We start from the raw sequence: 8,788 nt of genomic DNA, 5'->3' as shown, positions 1-8,788 counted from the left end.
AAACTATTTTCATGAGGTATGCATCAGTTTTACACTATGAAATGACTATCAATGATACTTCAACTCCAAAATCTAAGAGATAATAAAGGGGAAATACTACCAAACATTGTACCCTTATCATTATAGCCAAACACAATAATTATGGACAACTTTGCTTCAAATAAGATAACTGACTTTACACCCAACTTATTCACATATAAATGAGGTTGTAATCCTAGTTTTTATAGCAAATAGATCAATTAACAAAACTACAATCGAAATCCTTACCAACCAAAATGAGCAATTGAATCATGGTAACTCCTTAGTATTAAAAGAAATGTAGAAGTATAAGCGAAAATAGATAATGAATAAAAGTAACAATAATAAATTGAACTATACATGTCTTATGTTTAGAACATATGCTTATACACTTCTACCGACATATACATATATATAGACATACACACATATTATCATATAAATCTCTAGCATGCTTTACCATAGACTATGATAAGTCTAACCCCAATTCCAAACAAAAGAAAAAAGAAAAAAAATCATATACCATCCAGTGAGCGCTAGAGAGCCATTATATCTTAAAAGAATTATCAAAATGTTAAATAAAATTGTATCTATATTTCAATCAAATGAATTATCAAAGCAAAATTATCAGAAACAAAATCTGAATGCCAGCAGATTTACTAAAAATAAAATAAATAAATAAAGCTTCAATACTTGGCATTAACAACTCTAACACTCAGCAATAGCTCATATTGTGAAGCAACAAGAGTTCTACAAGAAAAGTGCTCAATCATGTACAGATCCAACAGAATATGAACTTGAATCAAAATTCTTGCCAACGTGAATCAATATCTGGCTGGAGCTTAGGCAAATTCACCAAAATAGCTAGCCGAAAGGAAAAAAATAGTAAGACGGAGCTTGAAGAAGAGCAAAAATACTAGGGTTTGATGAGACTTCACTACTCTGCTTGGGACTTTCAATTATAGAATGAGATGATACCTACTAGAAAATACTATCAATTATAGAAAGTAAGGAAAATCAATCGAGCTAGAAGCATTATCACATAAACAAGAACAACTCTAGAACATTAGCCTCAGGAATATCAACAAATAATAGACTATTGCAACTACAGTAAGTAAAATCTCCTTTCTCTTTTCAAATCGTGATTTGCAAAGAAAGAATAAGAGACTCACCCTAATGAGAAAAACAGATTATAGTAGATGCACTGGCAATCAATTAAAGCTTTCAAACTTCTCTCTTTAAATCTCAATTCTGATCTTCTTCTTCAATCCAGCTTTTTCCTCTTTTCAACAAACCACACAGATCTTAAACTATAGATATTTCAGGTTTGAGCTATGACAAATGACACTTATAGCTACAGATCTAGCAAAGGGAAAATAAGCTTGAAGAAAAACGATCCGCCGGGATTTTCGATCGGAGCTTGAGCTCGCCGGAGCTCCGGTGAGTCAATAAACAGAAATGATCAGAGAAGAAGGAGATGAACAAAGGAGTTAAGGTTTCAAGTCTATAAAATCGAAAATCTTAGGGTTTCTAAAACAGATCTAAGAGATCAAGATAATGAAATGAGCAAAATAGCAACGAGGAAGAGATTACTGATCAGAATTTGGTTGGAATCCGGTTAAGTTTGCCGGAGAAGAGGGAATTTCGATCGGAAAAAGTAAGAAAGGGTTCCGGTTTTTGCAGATCTACTTTCTCTCTCTCTTTTCTCTTTTTCTCAGATCTGATCTCTCTACAGCTTTTTTTTTTTTTTTGCAAATTTCCCCTAATCAGCCGGAGCTCCGTCGATTTTGCCGGAGAAGAGGATCAGAGCAAGATGATCGGAGCATAAATCCGGCCGGAAAACTGGTCGGAGGCTCGTCGGAGAAGATGAAAATCGCCCAGATCTACTTTCTCACACTGGTTTTCTCTCTCTTTCTCTCTCTAAAAACGAATTTCTCTTCTTCTTTTTCTTTTAAAAAGCTTTGATTTTCGTTTTTATAGAAAATTTTTGGAAATGATATTGGCACATCACTTTTGATTGGCGCGCGGTTGCGCGAAAATTTGATGAACGTGCGACATAATCATGTCCCATTCGGATAAAAATCGCACTATTCCAGAATAGATTCGCCCCCCTCACAGGATAAACACACCCCCCTTTTCTGTTTACAATACGCACTCTATCTCGGCTTGTTTGCTAGGCAAACATGCTCGGATCGTGACGAAATTTTGCAGGGACCTTAACGGGACCCTAAACTAGCTTGGGATGAAATTTCGAGTTTCAAAACATTGGTTTGGTGGGGTTTTGCTCAAACAAGTGAGGATTAGGGCACGGTCAAAATGGGGTGTCTACAAGGTCACATCAAACACATTGACATCAGAGAAGGCCAAGTAAGCATTCCTAGCCCGTGAATCAGCCCAAAACATGGATCGCAAATTCCCCTTCTTATCTATCTCCATGGCAAAATAGAAATTTGGGTCTTCTGCTCGTCTCTGATGGAACTGTTGGACTACTAGGAATGCTTCTTTCCCCATATTATTTTGCCTGCGTACTCTCACATGGGACACAACTTGATGTGCTGTGACAGCACTAGCTTTTGATGTGGAAGTAAGAAACCTAGCAATTTTAGAAGATTGAACCCGGTGTCCACTAAGAGTGTCTATCAAATTTTTGGCGACCACATTCTTAACGAAGTTATCCTGTGAACGACGCATTTGTCTTTTGCCAAGAGAGGTGAGTTCATGACAATGTTTGACTTCAAATTTAGAGACAACCCACTTCTTATCTTTAGTATTTTTGAACCCCTCTCTAGCACAAACAAATCTCCTCATTATAATTTCGTGATTTGCCTTCGACTTTTCGGTCTTGGATTTCCTTATACCAAAACCAGTGGCCAACCCATAAAGATTATAAAACTCATACGCAGCTTCTACACTTTCAAACTCCTGGTTAAGAAAGGGTTCCTTAAATACATGACTCTCACCATCATCCTCACTAGTGTTACCACTACAATCCTCCTCGTTGACCATAGAAAGTAAGGCATCATCATTTGGATTTCCCCTTTCCTCATCCAAAAGTAACTGATTGCCGACAGAATCATTGTTTATTAAACCAAAAGCTTCCCCCTCCTCATCAAAAAGTAACCTATTAGCATCAATGTCATCAATTGATAGCCCAACAATTTGCTCAAAGTTACTATCCATCAAGTAGTCCCTTCTAATAAGAAAAACCACAATCAAAGGACATTTCAGAATCTTCATAATCAGATAGAATAAACTAGAAATTTAATAAAGCAAATTAAGGATATAGGAAAATGATCGACAATAGGCGTTGTTGAAATAACCTTCACACAAAAAACCAACATAAGCCAAGTAAAGAAACTATAAACTGAACAGACACAATGCATCTAGAATGTGCATAATTCAAGTGCAACTGAAAACTGAAATAAGCATTCAGTAAAGCAATGATAGACAATAGTGATACTACAGGGCACGAAAGAACACCACACAAGTTCCCTTCAGAAAATGCCTCTAGAAACATTAATAGAGGCATTTTCTGAAGGTAAAAAATCCAATGCCATTACCATTGCAAAAAAATAGCTCCATTCCATTAAAAATATCCAATGACATAACCAGGAAAAAAATATCCACCCATTTATACAGGCTTTACCAGAAAAAATATCCACCAATTTATAGATTTTCGAGGGATTGAAGAAAACCCCTCGAGGGTGGAGAAAATATCAGAAAAAATGTGTTCAAATGCCATTACCAGAAAAAAATTCCATTAAAAATATCCAATGCCATAACCAGGAAAAAACAGGCTTTCCCAGAAAAAATATCCACCCATGGAATGGAGCTATTTTTTTTGCATTTGTAATGGAATGGAGCTATTAAACCTAAACATCCATTTTTATGAGCTTTAAATGTCTCAAAAAGGAAGAAAAATAGCCTTGAAAACCACTAAAATCACGCCATTAAACCTTGCAAACTAGTAAAATCACCCCATTCAGGCTACGAATGCAAAAAAATAGCTCCATTCCATTAAAAATATCCAATGCCATAACCAGGAAAAAAATATCCACCAATTTATACAGGCTTTACTAGAAAAAATATCCACCCATTTATAGATTTTCGAGGGATTGAAGAAAACCCCTCGAGGGTGGAGAAAATATCATAAAAAATGTGTTCCAATGCCATTACCAGAAAAAAAAATTCCATTAAAAGTATCCAATGCCATAACCAGGAAAAAAAATCCACCCATTTATACAGGCTTTACCAGAAAAAATATCCACCCAATTATAGATTTTCGAGGGATTGAAGAAAACCCCTCGAGGGTGGAGAAAATATCAGAAAAAATGTGTTCCACTGCCATTACCAGAAAAAAAAATTCCATTAAAAATATCCACCCATTTATACAGGCTTTACCAAAAAAAATATCCACCCATTTCTACATTTTCGAGGGATTTTCAAAAAACCCACAATTCCCATTTATAGATTTTCGAGGGATGAAGAAAACCCATTTATACATTTTCGAGGGATTTTCAGAATAATATCCACCCATTTATACATTATAAAGGCTGTATTAAGAAACTTACAGAGAGAGATGACAGAGAGAGAGCGGTCTGATTGAAGAAAACCCCTCGAGGGTGGAGATGATGGCTGCTTCGTCTCTGAGGGTTTTTTTAAACCTGTTTACAGAGAGAGATGACAGAGAGAGAGAGAGAGAAAGAGAGAGAGAGAGAGAGAGAGAGAGAGAGAGAGAGAGAGAGAGAGAGAGAGAGAGAACGAGAGAGGGGAGAGAGAACGAGAGAGACACAGCGGGAGAGAGGCTGAGATGGCTGCTTCGTCTCTGAGGGCTTTCCTTCAGAGAGAGACGGCGGCAGCGAGAGTTCAAAACCCATTTTCCATTCAATGGGGGTTTTGAACTTTTGAGGTAGAAAATGGGTTTTTCAACCGTATGGCTGAGATCAATTTCAACTTTATCCAATGGTATTCTAAGAGGGAGGAGTAGAAAACGTTTTCTAAGGGGCCGACTAGAGAAACTTTTCTCATATATATATATATATATATATATATATATATATATATATATATATATATATATAAAGCGGCAATTTCTATTGTGGGGACGGCAAGTCTAAATTGTTAGCGGCAAACCCAATTTTGAATTTTGTAGTGGGAAATTTTCTATAACGGCAAACCCAATTTTAGTATATTATATATATATATATATATATATATATATATATATATATATATATATAGGGAAAGGTGTGCGTACTCGGTCGAGTAGATAAGCTAATCTACTCGGTCGGGTTAAAAACAGTGGGGGCCCACATTTTTGGGGTGATCCAAACCATTCATTTGAAAGGCCCTTACCTAGATAAGGTGTCCACAAAAAATCAACCCCATAGGATCATCCTAACCCATCCAACAGTGGAGGGAAAAATGGGCAGATTTGTGGACAAGCTGTGTTTGTCCATTTTTCCCCATTTTTCCCTCCACTGTTGCATGGGTTAGGATGATCCTATGGGGCTGATTTTTTGTGGACACCCTATCTAGGCAAGGGCCTTTCAAATGAATGGTTTGGATCACCCCAAAAATGTGGGCCCCCACTGTTTTTAACCCGACCGAGTAGATAAGCTTATCTACTCGACCGAGTACGCACACCTTTCCCATATATATATATATATATATATATATATATATATATATATATATATATATATATATATATATATATATATATATATATATATATATGAGGAAAGTGTCTCTAGTCTCTAGCAACATTATTCCGATATATATATATATATATATATATATATATATATATATATATATATATATATATATATATATATATATATATATAGAGGAAAGTGTCTCTAGTCTCTCCCCTAGATAAGCTTATCTACTCCTCCCTTTAAAAAAACACAGTGGGCCCACGCTGTTTGGATGATCCAAAGCATTCATTTGATAGGTCCTAACATAGATAGGGTGTGCCCAAAAAATCAGCACCAAAGGGTCATCCTAGAACTTCGTTTTGTTGGGCACACCGTGTCCAAAATGGACGCATATAAACGTGGACGTTTATATGTGTCTATTCTGGGTACCACAAGGCACCACTAAACGAAGTTCTAGGATGACCCTTTGGTGCTAATTTTTTGGGCACACCTTATCTATGTTAGGACCTATCAAATGAATGCTTTGGATCATCCAAACAGCGTGGGCCCACTGTGTTTTTTTAAAGGGAGGAGTAGATAAGCTTATCTAGGGGAGAGACTAGAGACACTTTCCTCTCTATATATATATATATATATATCGGAATAATGTTGCTACTCGATCTTGTAGCTAAGCTTATCTCCTCGATCAGGTTAAATACAGTGGGGGCCCACATTGTTTGGGTGATCCAAACCATTCATTTGAAAGTCCCTTACCTAGATAGGGTGTCCGCAAAAAATCAGAGACATAGCATGATCCTAACCCATCCAACAATGGAGGGGAAAAAGGGCAGATTTGTGGACAAACTGTGTTTGTCCATTTTTTCCCATTTTTCCATCCATTGCTGGATGGGTTAGGATGATCCTATGGATCTGATTTTTTGTGGACACCCTATCTAGGTAAGGGTTTTTCAAATGAATGGTTTGGATCACCCAAACAATGTGGGCCCCACTGTATTTAACCCGACCGAGTAGATAAGCTTAGCTACAAAACCGAGTAGCAAGACTTTTTCGTTTGTGTGTGTGTGTATATAATATAATATGAGTAAAGGGTTTTTGCACTCGAGTGCAGATAAGCTTATCTGCACTCGAGTGCAAAAACAGGAGTGGGCTCACATTATTGGGGTCCAAAGCATTCATTTGGAAGGCCCTTTCATGGATAGGGCGCCCACCAAAAATAGCTCCATCGGATCATCTTAGGGTGTCCATTTGTGGGGTGAAAAAATGGGCAGATTAGTAGATAAACAGTATCTGTCTATTTTCACCCCCACAAATGGACACCCTACGATGATCCAATGAAGTTGATTTTTTGTAGGGGTGTTCATTATTCAGTTATAACTGAATAACCGGTTTGGTCGGTTCGGTTCGATTTTTTCCCTTTTTAGTTCGGTTTCGGTTATTTTTTTTGGAAATTCGGTTATTTCGGTTCGGGTTCGATTATCTCAAAAAACAATTCGGTTAACCAAATAACTGAAATTATGGATAAAAACCATTATTTTTCAAAAAAAAAAAGTGCTATACGAGCACTCCGTAGGATGATCAAAACCATCCATTTGATTGATCACAACTTAATTAGGTTGTGCTCAAAAAATCATTTAGATAGGATGATCCTAGCCCTCCAATCCAAATTGAGATTTGGCTTTTTTCCTCTTTTTCTCCCACTATTCGGTTATTCGGTTATAATTGAATAACCGAATTTTTAATCGGTTTAGTTTTTAGAAATTTCGGTTTGGTTTCGGTTATCGAAATTTGATAACCGATTTCGATTATCAAATTTCGATCTATTCGGTTCCGTTATAACCGAACGAACACCCCTAATTTTTTGTACACACCCCATCCATGACCGGGCCTTTCAAATGAATGCTTAGGATCACCCCAACAAGGTAGCCCCACCCTGGTTTCAGCTATCTACACTTGAGCGCAGGAACCCTTTTCTCATATATATATATATATATAGAGGAAAGTGTTGGTGAGCTTAAGCGCCCAATCACATTGGGGCCTACTTTGTTAAGATGATTCAAAGCATTCATTTGAAAGGCCCTTACATAGATGGGGTGTGTACCAAAAATCAGCTCCATAGGATCATCCTAACCCATCCATTTGTGGAGGTCAAAATGGACAGACATTATTTGTCCACAAATCTGCCCATTTTTGTCCTCCACAAATGGAGGGGTTAGGATGATCCTATGGAGCTGATTTTTGGTACACACCCTATCTATGATAGGGCTTTGCAAATGAATGGTTTGGATCACCACAGAAAATGTGGGACCCATGTGATTGGGGCGCTTAAGCTCACCAACACTTTCCTCATATATATATATATATATATATATATATATATATATATATATATATATATATACAGTGGCGGAACTACGTATTGCATTGGGGGGGGCCACGGCCCCCCCAAAGATTTGCAAAAAAATTAAATATCTATTATTTTATAGTTTCTCAAGGGGTGAAAATATCAATTCCAAGGGGTGAAAATATCAATTCCCCCATCTAAGCCATCTCCTTATCCTTATGTTACAAAAAGTCAAAAAGTAAAAAACTACCGTATAAACTTCCATTTTAGCCTTTTAGGAGAGTTCTCTGCTGAAACTTGGAAAGGGAAGTGAATAAGTGATCAAGTGAATATTCACCCCATTATTTTAAGGGGACCTCCATCCATATACTCTCTATTTCTAAACCCCCTTCAGCAAAAATGGTAATCGAATCGAACTCTAAATCTTTCATTTCAATTGCTTTCTTTATTTTAGGTTTTAGGGTTTTGTCTTTGCCTCATATGGTTTTCCTTTTCTACATTTGCATTTTCTAATCTAGAGTCTTAGTTCTTCTAAGTTTTTTGGGTTTCTATGAATGTCATCTCTTCATGGATTCCTCATGTTCTGTTAGAATGTCAAAAGCTTGTGATGAAATTAAGTTACTTTTCATATGAAGAAATCAGAGTGCAGCATGTATTTGTTGAGCCAACTCATCACAAAGTGGGACTAGGGTCTAGGGTGGAAATCATGATGTTACAGTATGTAAAAACCTGATTCAATCAGAAAAACCATCTGGGGTAGCACTGG

This window comes from Tasmannia lanceolata, unplaced genomic scaffold (genome assembly GCF_043159265.1).
Source record: "Tasmannia lanceolata isolate RefF3 unplaced genomic scaffold, GAP_Taslan_0.1 ptg000018l, whole genome shotgun sequence".
NCBI lineage: Eukaryota > Viridiplantae > Streptophyta > Magnoliopsida > Canellales > Winteraceae > Tasmannia > Tasmannia lanceolata.
Note: the sequence above shows the minus strand (reverse complement) of the source record.